Raw genomic sequence first — 13,948 nt, 5'->3', positions numbered from 1 at the left:
TGGCTCCTTGGATTCATTTGAGGGCCAGTGGAAACTGTCTGGTGTGCTCTGCTGGCGTCCTCCCTAGGTGAATTTATTTTGAACCTTTGACCTCCACTCCCATCCCTTGTATGGTTTTAATTGTCCCAAGGAATCTGTTGTTATGTCTTTAGTGGCCTCCCTCTTAAGGGAGGCTTATAGTATTACTTGGTGGGCCTACGTCTATACCCAGTGGCATAACAAATAGATTTGTCACACAGGGATAGACAGTAGATGACCAGGGTTTTTTTCCACTGTTTCTCTCTTACATACATGCATCATGTTGTTCTTAAATAAATGATGTATGTTTACACCTATAAAAATTTCAATGAAATATTTTTGGACAAGAATTTTGCTCTTACAGAATCATGGGCTCTACTCAGTATGGCAAAAAAATGCTTTTAACAAAATAATGCACTGAATAGATGTTGAGGGTTAGCCTTCAAAGCCTTTAATCTTGCATGTATCTTACTGAGAGACTGCTCTCTCTCTGGGATAGAATGAAGCATGTGCATTAACTTAGGTGCTATTATGAAATGTACTTGGCATGTGGGGCAAACTAGGGTGACCACCTGTTCAAAATAGAAACGTGGGACACATGCCTGCCTCCTCCTCTGCCCCCGCCTCCCCAGCTGGCGGCATGGCTGGAGCAGACCCCAGTGGAGGAGGGGTGGATGCAAGCTGCCTGGTGTGGGCTCAGGGCTCCCCAACCTGCTGCCTTTCCCCTAGGAGCCCCTTGCCAGCTGGATGCCCCCTCCCCACTCAGCAACAGTGGGCGCAAAACTCCATGCTGCTGCTGCCCCTGCTGCTGGCGGGCAGACAGGGGCTGCCTTGCCATGGCAGCACAGCCAATGCAGGGCTCCCAGGGGGAGGGCAGCAGGGCACAGAGCCCTGAACCTGCAGAGGGCAACCCACATTGATCTCTGCCCTGTGCACAAATTTGGGGGGGGGGACACATTCCCCCTTGTGCTCCTCCTGCCCCCTGGATGAGCTACCCATGGTTCTGTCCTGCTCCACACCCCAGCCCCAGGTCTCATGTACCACCCTGGCTGGGTAGTATCCCTGGGCCCAGCCCCTGCTTCACTCCCTCCCTCACTGTGGGGGCCTCAACCTGCATCCCCCTGTGCCCCCTATGCCCTGTCCACTGCATAGACTTACTTGCAGGGAGATGCTCTCCATGGTGCCTGGCTGTATTACTGGCCACATACATGTGTGCGGGCATGTGGCGCACCTGGCAGCCCAAAGCAGCCCCTTGCAGGATGGAATGCTACCAGCCTGCAAGGGGAAACCCATCATTTCCCATGGTTTTCCACAGTGAACAGAAAACCTGGATTCCTGCACAATACTGTGGATCCTGGGCAAATGCTGTCCCTGAACTATGCAGTCTGGGACTGGGACTTGATGTTCCCATTCTGGGACTGTTCTGCCTAATTAGGGATGGGCAGTCACCTTAGGCCAAACAATGATGGGGTCCTGTCCCACGTATCATATGTCGCCCTATTTTCAGTGTTGTCAGTGGAAGGCTGACACTTTAGAGAGCTTTGTCTCAGTGCAGAAGAGATCAGCAGCAAAGTGGTTAATGTACTGAGAACTGGAAAATAGACTATGGCTAAATCAAGCAAAAATTGCTGTTTTGTACCTTGACTCTTTCACAATCCAGCATTCATTTTGAGCTGTATTGTGCCATCAATCCATGTGCATTCCATGGGGTTTCAGCTGCTCGACTCCCATTAACTTTAATAAGAGGCAGGAGAATAAAATGCTGAGCAAAGCACTTTGAAAATGTACCCTTTCATTCTTAAAAATATATTACTCTGCTTTGTGCAGTTGGGAATCTTTAGAAAATAGAGTTGATTGCTTCATAATTTCAATATCTGTGCTTTGTGCAAAATGTTAACGGTGAGGTCCATAGGTTGCTCTATACTAGAATGGACAATGGATTTCATTACTTAAGTGACCAAATGAGTGACTGAGTGACTTCAGGATTTATCTACACAAAGCAGACAAAAATCCCCCAGCCAGATAACATATGTATGTGTGTGTGTGTGAGAGAGAGTGTGTGTGTGCACACGCATAAGCACGTGTGAAGGTTACATAGGAAAGAGAGACTATTTGGGGAAATTTAATGTGGCAGTGTCTTTTAAAGAAGCCTGTTGCCAGGAGACAGTCAAAACTGGCAGTGAAAGTAGTACTGGTGTTAAAAAGAACTAATAGCAGAGATCCAGAGCCAAATGTTTAACTGTAGGACAGGGTTTCACAAACAAGAAATGAAAGGGTACTTATTCCCACATCTTTAAATGATAATATTCTGACACATACATTTGCATATGCAAACAGCAACTCAGGTGTCTAAGAGCCAGATCCTGCCAGATGCTGGAAGTCATTATTTCTCATGACCTTCATTCAAGGGAAGATGTGAGTGCTCAGCCATTTGCAAGAGCTGCTCAGCATCTAGCAACCTGATTGTATGCTTTGCTATCCAGCTTTGACATGCGCTTATATTGCTCCTTACAAAAATTCATCATTATCAGTACAGATCTACATTCTGAGTCATTTCTTGGCCACACAAGTGGCCTCAATCTTTTATTTGGCCCTCAAACTGAAGGCAAGACAATGGAGATTTCTTGTGGGAACTTTAAAATACGGCAGCCTCAAACTCCTCTGAAGGACAGATAAATATGGGGTGAAGGTTTCATTAGCAATGCACTCTATCCTTTTAGTGGAATAGGCAGCCATATTTTTTGTTCAGCAAGACAATTTTTGCACAGATGTTAGGTTTTGCTATTCTAGCAATGGGAAAATGGGGACAGAGTTTTAAATGCATTCAGATCAGTAGGCATAATGAGCCCTCAAGACTATCCTTCCTTATCCAGATAAACAGTAATTCTTTACAATGATTTCTGAAGTGTACCATGTTCCCATTTACTTAGACATGCAGTGCATATAGTGGGAACCATTGAAAAGTGTTGTCCTGCATTATCTGAGGGATTTTGAAGGAAATTGAGGAAATCTGCATTACAATACATTGTTCCTGCAAGGACGGATCTCACAGAATCTAATCTTTTTTTCATTCATTTTTTAGTGTAGCCTGCACAACAGAGGCAGCTCTTCAGGATAATTTACATAATAATAGTATTATTCCAGCCCAAGCATGGTGCTCATCTCAAGGACCTCCCCAGTCCCATCAGGGGGATTGTTCAACCCAGACAGGGAGGAGGCAATGATGGGTGGAACTATCCAAATATGACAACATGAATTTCAAATATTATAATTAAATATACATTGCCTAACCCCACTGCCAGCAGAAATTCATTTTAGTCAGAGGAGACTTTGGATTCCCAGGGTTTCAGTTCCACATCAAGATGAAGTGGTAGATTCTCCTGCTCCCCTCGAAACTATTTTACTCTTTGTAGGTCAGGGTTAAAACATATTGCTGGGTGAGCATAGGGGGAACTTGCACTGTCACCACCTGTGTGCTTCATGTTCTGTGCATAAACAGAGGGCTTTGATTTCCAGTGCTGTTAAATGGGCATCTGTACCATGCACTAAATTAAACTGAAACCTGGAAGCAGAAAATCTAAGAGAAGAATCATATTTCATTTTATGTACTCAAATGGTACTTACCCAGCCACTTAAGTGCTGCTTTTGGCACTTACACACAATTTGTGATCCTATGCCACATGGAGTGTAGACATACAGACATCCTCTGGCTGGGCAGGTATGAGGTACCGTATACGTGTACTGGGGTAAGCCTAAGTACCAAAATCATAGCTAGCGAAAAAGCCATGAGTAGTGAGTGTTAGATGTTGATGCGGGAAGTGAGCCGTCCCTTTTTTTTTGGTCCAATGACTAAAGGGTGTGTGGGTCACCGAGATGGCTGAAAGAAAAGGTCCTTGGGTTTTATACTGAGCCTTTGTCTCAATGGGACAAAAATTTCCACACTGCTCTCCATCAATTTAATTCAATGAGTATTAAATATAAGGTGAAATGGCTCAGTTTCAAGAGGAATGCTGGGTAATGCATGATGTGTGGCCAGAACACTCTTCTGATAAGCAGGAAAGACATAGGTTCACTCCCCCTCTAGGTGAGGGGGGCACTAAAATCTGGGTCTCCCACCTCCTGTGTGCAGGCCCTAACCACTAGGCTATTTTGCTACTGCATGAAGAGTCCGCCTCCTTTTTTTGTCTAATGCCTGCTAATCATGGGTTTTTGCCAGGCCACATTTTAGGGTGAAGTAGTGTGTACAGAGCCATGCACCTGTCTAGTCACAATACGGGCTACTGAGCATGCACAGTAACTGTATGGATGCTTGTGTGTGAAACAGTATTGCAAACTGTATGCAAATGGCAGAAATCACAGTTAAATGGCCAAGTAAGAATCATTTGGGCTTGTGAAGTGAAACAGGATTAAGCTGTAATTGTTTCCATTCCCTGAAGACGTGTATGTACATGAAGGCATAAGGAACTTTCCCTTTGTGTTTCTATGTAGGACCTAGGCACAGTCATAGGGTAAATATTACTCGTGTTTAGAGTCATGGAACGTCCAGGTCCAGAAAGGACATGGGAAAGTGGAGCTGCTTCTCCTCAGGTGAACAGAATGAATTTCAGTGGCAAAGAGAGTCCAGCAAATATTTTTCCCTGCTCTCCCCGGAGGTATATGCTGAGCTGAGGCACAGTTTCTCCAAGGACTTCTGCTGGTTCAGTGCCTTTCTGCTCTGCTCCTGGCACAGCACTGTCCTTAATAGACACTGCAACCTAGAGATGTATTCAGCATCTTTTTTCCAGCACTAGGTTCACTTTGGTCCTGATCCATTTCCACTGAACTACGAGGGGAAAAACATGGATAAAATATGACATGAAGTCCATTGAGAACATATTTTCAAATTATGGACACCATAACTTCCTATGAATAATTTTTGTAGAATTCACTAACTTTTTTATTCATAGTATGTCTGTGAACAGTGTCAAATGATTATGTTTTGCATTTATTCATCTGTATTTATTTGGTTGTATCTCCCTATATTTGTGATGAATATTTGAACTTCACATTTTATGGGTGTTGGATAATTATATAAATCATAGCGCGTTGCCCTATGGTGATGTAGTGAAACGCTGTTGCTGGACAGCATGCTATGGTGACATAGCCATCACATGGGTCTATATGTGATCGGCAGCTATGTTGCCGTAACAGCGCGTTCCCTTGATATAGCGCACTGATATGGTGATGTAGCAGTGAAATCTAACCATGTGCCACATGCACAGCGCACTAATTGCCCATACTGCACCATGCTTTAGTACTTCCAAAAAGAAGTACTAAAGCATGGCAGCATGTAGATGCAACCATACAGTGCTTTCTGATTCCTGCCATGTGAATAATACATTTTTCAGTTTGGTAGCCACACCTTTTGCATTGAATTGAAAAAAAATTAGAGCAAGGGCAAGTAATACACCCTGGATTTTATTCTGCAGTATTTTTACTCTCTATTGGGAGTATCTACACGTGCAGTTAGTGCACATGAATGAACTCCGGAGCTTATTGCTCTGGAATTTTTTGCTCCCAGGCGCCCCCTTTGAACATGTGCTTGAGAGCCATTAGCTCTGGACAAATCAGATCCAAGGTTTATTTATGCACAGCGTATGGAGCCTGGTCAGAGCAGACCTGGCTAGCAGCCCTGGGTGTCAGCCTGACAGCCCAGGGCTGCTTCAACAGGACTCAATATGGTACAGAGGGGCTGGCTGGGGCATGTGGGTGCTTCAGCATGGAGCTAGCCAGCAGACAGCCCCTCCACTGGTGACAGACAGGGGGGACAAGGCTGAACTCCTCAACGAGTTCTTTGCCTCAGTGTTCCTACGTGAGGGGCATGACAAGTCTCTCACTGGGGTTGTAGAGAGGCAGCAGCAAGGCGCCAGACTTCCATGCGTAGACCCTGAGGTGGTGCAGAGTCATTTGGAAGAACTGGATGCCTTTAAGTCGGCAGGCCCGGATGAGCTCCATCTGAGGGTGCTGAAGGCACTGGCCGACATCATTGCAGAGCCACTGGCGGGAATATTCGAACGCTCGTGGCGCACGGGCCAAGTCCCGGAGGACTGGAAAAGGGCTAACGTGGTCCCCATTTTCAAAAAGGGGAGGAAGGAGGACCCGGGCAACTATAGGCCAGTCAGTCTCACCTCCATCCTTGGTAAAGTCTTTGAAAAAATTATCAAGGCTCACATTTGTGAGAGCCCGGCAGGGCAAATTATGCTGAGGGGAAACCAGCATGGGTTTGTGGCGGGCAGATCGTGCCTGACCAATCTAGTCTCTTTCTATGGCCAGGTTACGAAACGCCTGGACACAGGAGGAGGGGTGGATGTTGTATACTTAGACTTCAGGAAGGCCTTCGATACGGTATCCCACCCCATACTGGTGAACAAGTTAAGAGGCTGTGATATGGATGACTGCACAGTCCGGTGGGTGGCGAATTGGCTAGAGGGTCGCACCCAGAGAGTCGTGGTGGATGGGTCGGTCTCGTCCTAGAAGGGTGTGGGCAGTGGGGTCCCGCAGGGCTCGGTCCTTGGACCGATACTCTTTAATGTCTTCATCAGTGACTTGGACGAGGGAGTGAAATGTACTCTGTCCAAGTTTGCAGATGACACAAAGCTATGTGGAGAAGTGGACACGCCGGAGGGCAGGGAACAGCTGCAGGCAGACCTGGATAGGTTGGACAAGTGGGCAGAAAACAACAGAATGCAGTTCAACAAGGAGAAATGCAAAGTGCTGCACCTAGGGAGGAAAAATGTCCAGCACACCTACAGCCTAGGGAATGACCTGCTGGGTGGCACAGAGGTGGAAAGGGATCTTGGAGTCCTAGTGGACTCCAAGATGAACATGAGCCAGCAGTGTGACGAAGCCATCAGAAAAGCCAATGGCACTTTATCGTGCATCAGCAGATGCATGATGAATAGGTCCAAGGAGGTGATACTTCCCCTCTATCGGGCGCTGGTCAGACCGCAGTTGGAGTACTGCGTGCAATTCTGGGCGCCACACTTCAAGAAGGATGCGGATAACCTGGAGAGGGTCCAGAGAAGGGCAACTCGTATGGTCAAGGGCCTGCAGACCAAGCCCTACGAGGAGAGACTAGAGAAACTGGACCTTTTCAGCCTCCGCAAGAGAAGGTTGAGAGGCGACCTTGTGGCTGCCTGTAAGTTCATCACGGGGACACAGAAGGGAATTGGTGAGTATTTATTCACCAAGGCGCCACCGGGGGTTACAAGAAACAATGGCCACAAGCTAGCAGAGAGCAGATTTAGATTGGACATTAGGAAGAACTTCTTCACAGTTCGAGTGGCCAAGTTCTGGAACGGGCTCCCAAGGGAGGTGGTGCTCTCCCCTACCCTGGGGGTCTTCAAGAGGAGGTTAGATGAGCATCTAGCTGGGGTCATCTAGACCCAGCGCTCTTTCCTGCTTATGCAGGGGGTCGGACTCGATGATCTATTGAGGTCCCTTCCGACCCTAACATCTATGAATCTATGAATCTATGAATCACCCTCATGCCCCAGCCAGTTGGCTCACTATCTACACATCATTGTTAAGCATGAAAAAACTCTGCAGTAGGGTATTTACAAGTATGGTCCTGCTGAAGAGTTTATTAGTTTCCTGACCCCTAATAGGGGTGCATGTGTAGATGCTGAGATGTTTACTATGGGGCTAAGCTTTGCAGTAAATGTCTCAAGTAAATGTACCCAGTAAGGAACAGACACAACCAACATCCCAAAATGTCTGCCTGAAGTAGATGCTAGTGCTATTGCAGTGCCCGGGGTAGTGAAGTTAATTTACATTGATCAAATGGCTATGGCAGAGTGAAATCATAATGGATACACAGCACATACACTGAAGAAACTTTCTCCAGAGTTAATTTACTTCCAACTTTCTTAGAAGTAATGTAACACTGGAGAACAGCATCTCTGGAGTAAATGCTGTGCATCTTGTGTCTGCTCCACTTTCTCTCCATAGTAAATTTAGAATAAATTAAATAAAGTAAAATGGAACAATGCTGTGTGACTGTGCCCTCATTTTCTTTCAAGCTAAAAGAGAAATTTCACTCAGAACATTTTGTTCAACCCAAAGTACAATGTTTTGTGTCATTTTAGGGCAAATGAGACCATTTGTATGATTCTCCCCTCCCCCCCCCCCCGAAAAAAACAACCCTCAAACAAACCACAAAAGATTAATTTAGTTGTTGGGTTATGCGATCCTTTTTCACAATAGAAAGGAAATAGTTCAACTGTAAATGCTGTTTTAAAAATAAGAACTGCAAATATTCAGAAAATGCTAAAACAAAACTTTTCTTTTATAAAATTTGGCCCCATTTCTCCCCCAGATAAAGTGGAATTCAACCTGAATTCGTGACAACTTCTGGTCCTCCAGAAATATATTTTTTGGTAATTACTGTTCACTGAAAAAAAATGCCCAGCTCTATGTTCAATTCATGATGAGACAATTATATAGCTAGCTCTCACTGTGTGAATTTAAATTATGATAGTTAAATATACAGTTGGATATTTATATGCTGTGACTATTTCAGGACTTGAGCTTAAAATTAAATTTTGCAAGTTTTTGTGTTATGGAGGACTGACTACTAGAATGTTCACAAAAAGAGGTTTGGAGAATGGATTTATAGAAGCGGATTTTCAATATATAATAAATATTTGAGGAACATATTCCTACTCTTTGTTCAACTTTAGCTTATTTAAAGAAAGTAATGGAAACAATGTGGAATTTAGATTGTTAATGAGCTAATATTTCCAAATAGAATCATAGAAATCATTTTTCTGTGTTTCCTCTGATTCTTTTTGGAGATACTAACTCATTAACTATCTAGGTTCCACATTGTTTTCATTACATTCTTTATAAAAACTAAAGTTGAGCAAAGAGTGGGAATATGTATCCCATTGGTTAGTTAGGGATGCAAAAGCTGAGCATGAAGTAAACATATGCATATCTGTAACAGAGTCTGCCATGACTTGCTTTCCCCTCTCATTCTCAAGTTCCTTGTTAGTCCCTACATTTTAGGTTTAAAAGGGGAGAATGGAAGGGCAGCACTCATCACTCAGTCTTGGTGTTGAGATTGTCACTAGGCCCACAGGGAACTCATCAACTTTTCAGACAGTCATGAGCTGTTGTCACAATGTAGGAGGCAAGTTGAATTTAAGTGAAAAAATGCTCTTGATGTGTATAGCTTTTCTCTGCCGTGGCATACAACTTCTGGAAGGGAGGAAGAATGGTTTTGTGGTTATAGCACAGGACTCATAATCAGGACAGCAAGATTTTTGCCCTATTTCTGGTATCAGTGTTTTTGTATGAAATTGGGTAAGTCATCCTTTGTGCCTCAGCTTCCTCAACTGTAAAGTGGGGATTAATCACTTATGTTTTTAAAACCTGTAGATAGCCTCAGATGGAAGGCAAGCACAATAGAAATGCAGATACGTTTTCACAACTGTTCTGTGTTGTTAAACATTCTGCAGAGTTCAGAGAAGAGAAGATACAGCAGACTAGAAAATAACAGTATAAGCAAAGAGGCCAAGGACAGAATAAAGATAATCATCAGCCCTGAGGGGATAATCTCTCTGGCTCGGCACTGAGACACATCCTGAGGTGGGTTGTCCCTGTCATTGTTTCTGCCCATACTGTATCATTTCTGTTGCTAAGCAGAGCAGTACAATTTCTAGGACTGCCAGTCTGCCATGTTTCATAAGTACTAAATTCGCTTAAAAGTAGAGATAATACAGATCCAAACCTGAAGATCTGGGTTAAGATTTTTACTTTCAGACATCTCTCTTTAACACAGGCAAACATGAAGGGCAGTAACATTACTCTGCTCAAGTCAGTTGGGAAGACAGTTTACACCAGCTGAAATTCTCTATAACAAATAAATGGTATGGTCGAGAAACCATGCAAAAACAATAGGGAAGAGTAAAGGAGAGAAGGTAAAGAAAGAAAACCTGGCAACCTACTTTCAGGGTTTAGGCACAAATGCTACTATATTTGCCAACTCTCTGCAGCCTACTAGGGGCTGGGGAAAACAGAAGGCAGAAATGTTCCAATCTGAGCTGCAATAATGTGGTATTTAATTATTTAAAGACCCAGTTTAATTCTTTTTCATTTCATTGATTTTTTTTTTTTCTTGGAGACTGTTTCTTTTGACACTGAAAGAGCACTTGCCTTCACTAAAAAGCAACCCCTGCTACAAAAGGGATTGCTAAGAAGAGTGAAAACAGACTCTGAACAATGGAGACTTCATTATACTGCACAAATGATAGAAAAGCATGCCTAGGACTTCCATGGGGCTGCTGAATTTATCTGAAAAGCGATTAAGGCTGGCAAATCACTGCTAAAGTTTTATATCACCAGTCTTGAGAGTGCCTCAGTAATAGTGTGACTTACTTAATTCAATGTAGTCTTGAAAAGAGACCTCTTGGGTTAAAAAATACTGATGTATAGACCACTCACGTGCCTCAAGGGGCTTGTCACAACATTTCCATGGCAATTGCTCTGGTGAGCTGAGAAACTTTCAGGGAGCTGCCATAGTAGAGACTGCATCATATATATTGATATGTGTGTGTGTGTGTGTGTGTGTGTGTGTGTGTGTGTGTGTGAGAGAGAGAGAGAGAGAGAGAGAGAGAGTGAGTGAATGAAAGAGAGACTATCCACTAGTGGGAGATATGCCATGTCTACTGGCGTGACTGAACTAGTGGAGGGGCTTGTTTTAATGCTGTATAGCTCTAGTTTTATTTTTATGCTTCAAGTGGAAACATTCAGAGAAAGCGGGATTGTTTTGTCAATTATTTGTCAGCAGAAAAAGGACTACATGCATCAGATAATGTATTCTCATAATGACTACTTTGATTGTAATTAGATGAATTTATGCTGATAGCTTAAGTAGATGTAGAAAAAAAGCAGAGCGTTTGTACTCCCCCCCCCCCTTGCTTTCTCAGTCAACATGGACAACACAACCAACGTTTAATCCAGGTATCAGCCTTTTATCTAGTTTTGCACATCCATGCTCATACTAAATCTTACTATTTCCTTCTGTTGTGCCAGAGGATACGAGGAACAATCTCCACAATTGCATTTCCTGCTATGACACCCATTCATGACAGGAGGCATGATTGTAGAATCAAGCATCAGATCGCATCCTGCCTTATCACTGGTGAAGGGGGAGCCTAGGATCATGATCTGTATGGGCAAGTAGCAAACTCCTGTGGCTGAAACCCTGTTAGCTGGGAGTCCAAGACTGTGCATGTTCAATTGACATCATGAAAGGAACCAGCCACAGATATTACATGTTTTTGTGTAATACTTTTGTGGCTTATTCCTTGTTTTATCACTCCATTAATTGTTTGAATATGTGTCCAGATAACAATTTAAGACATGTCTGAAGTGTAATGTGTGCTGGGGGGGGATGAACACCACTAGGGGAACCCTTTTCATAGAATGACCACTTCCTCTCTGATGTCACAATCCCTGTGGTCAAAGGGAATTTACACAACACCTCCAGAAGATAGGCCTGGAAACAGAAATTCAAAACTTTACTGGGCAGTACAAAATCTAGACTTAATACAGACTTACTGACTTTAGCTTCCTGGCTTATTCAAACCTAACCCTACTACTTTCCCTTCACTTCACGAGTAATAACTACCTCCCTTCTTGAATGGTCTCACTCGGCCATTAACTAGATTGCTTAATCAATTGTGCTACCTTTATCTCATAAGGGTCCTTATAATACCTCTTCACTCCTACTTCACAGCCTTCTCCCATGCAAGTAACGTATATCTGCCTCTTTCTTGGACCTGAGGAAGGGCACTCTCCCAACTAAAAAGGTGGTCCAATAAAAGATATCACAAACATTTTTTGCATCTCATACATTTTCTGGACCATAATGGCTACAAAAACACTCCAACCCTATGAAACTAACATGCATTTAGACTATTATCAGGCCTCCTATTTAGTGCCATCATTTTGGAGGGTCAAAGAATTGTGGGTACCATTAAAGTCATATCTTGGCATCTGAGCTGTGCTTATGGCCACAGAACTCATTAATTACAACCATAGTTGTTTGTATAGTTTGTGGGTGGATCTGTCTGTGGATCTGTAGGAGCAGAGACCAGCTTTTCACAAAGTAGCCCAAAAAGTGTGCAAAACAGGTGCTCTAGCATGTAACTTGTAAGCAGGATCCTGAGAAGTGCAAATCTCAATGAATTTTGGTGGCATCAGTGGCTTAAATTGTTAGGTATATCTAGTTTACTCAAATTATTGGGTACAGCTTAGGGAAGGGAGGGAATCTCACAGCAGGCAGGAAGAAGCACAGTGACTGAAGCCCTACACACACATTAAAGAGTATCCACCTTGCTTGGGATGGTAGTGTGCCTTTTTGCAATGCAGTGTTTGTTGGGTGTGGGGGTGAGAAAGCAGTCTTGCTGGCTTTGGCATGCCTTCCTGCTAATTCCATTTGCTCTGTTATCATTGTGCAGTGGCTTTGTGCCTGGCACCAGGTTTTTGTATTGACCCTGTTCCCCAATAATCTGCTGAATGCCTGGCCAAGCATAGATACCCACAGCTTTCAGCCACTAGCTCTTTTCTTGATGTTATAGTTGGCACGCTTTCCAGACCTGTCCTTGCATAGGCTTTGGATACTGTGTGCCAGATGGCAAATTCAGTAGTGTCCATATTTAGACATGAACTAATTGGGAAGGTGTGGAGTGAGTTAATCCTCACTATTTCACAGGCTTCTTTTTCTTTGTACTGCTGCATGTCCTCTCTGATAGCTGAAAACTGAATGTGCCTCACAGTGCCCATTTTAGGTACTAATTTTACCTTCTTTCTCTTCATTATGGACTCAACACTCCCCATTTATGCATCTAAACTAATGTGAGGATGCTTACTGTCCTTTCACACTGCCACAAGTTTTGTGAACAAGTTGGGTTGGTGAAGCAATGGGTTTAAACTGAAGCAAAACAGATTTAAATCAAATCTCAGGGGGAAAAAAAAAGCTCCCAAACTGTCAGACTAAGAAGACAGTGGAATAAGCTGCTTAGGAAAACCGCCTTTGGTGGAGGTTTTTAAGAAGATGCCAGAAGGGCATTTGTCTGGGATGGTTTAGGTCAGGGCTGTCCAACTAGCAGTCTATGAAGGGTTAAATTTTGGCCTGTAGTGCTTGTTATCATCAGGGATCCTTGTTTCCTTTGATACAAAAAACACCACCTTTTGCTCCCACATCCCCCTGCCTACTGCCAAAGTTGGGGTTTTTGATTGCTGCTGGCAACTTAAATTGGGGGCATGGAAAAAGTGGGGGTAAGTTGTGGCCACCTTCATCATGTGGGATCCAGAGTTGAGCCAATGCAGCAGCTCCAGCAGCCACATCAGCAAGCTGCGACCTTGCCACCAGAGGTGGGTCATCTGGTCCATGGGAAACTCCACAGGCTGGATTTACCCAGTGAGTGGCATCAAATCAATTGGACAGCCCTGATTTAGGGATAGTACCTCCCACATCTCTGCAAGAGACAATTTCTAAATGATCCTTGGCGACCCTTTCAACTCAGTGATTCTTTCTCTGTTTTTACTTGTTATCCATGCTGCGTACAGACATTTGGGGAGATTCGGGGAAGGTTAGATCGTGTTAAAAATGGCCACCTGATCTAACTTAGTTTGCCCTGGTGCAGACCTTACATGGATCCCCGATCCTCACCCAGAGCGTGCTTGCCTCCCTGACCTCCCTAACCTCCCTTCTGGCCCACCATTTTCTGACTTACCTTGGATCAGGTGGTTATTTTTAATGCAATCTAATTTCCCTGAATGTCTGTATGCAGCTCCAGTTACACCACTTGGGCCAGGCCCAGATATTACACTTTACTGGTATAAGTGATTGGAAGCCAGTCTATACCTGTAACAGAAGTCC

Source organism: Alligator mississippiensis, chromosome 1, assembly GCF_030867095.1.
Source record: "Alligator mississippiensis isolate rAllMis1 chromosome 1, rAllMis1, whole genome shotgun sequence".
In the NCBI taxonomy this organism is placed as follows: Eukaryota; Metazoa; Chordata; order Crocodylia; family Alligatoridae; genus Alligator; species Alligator mississippiensis.
This window is presented reverse-complemented; position numbering follows the sequence as displayed.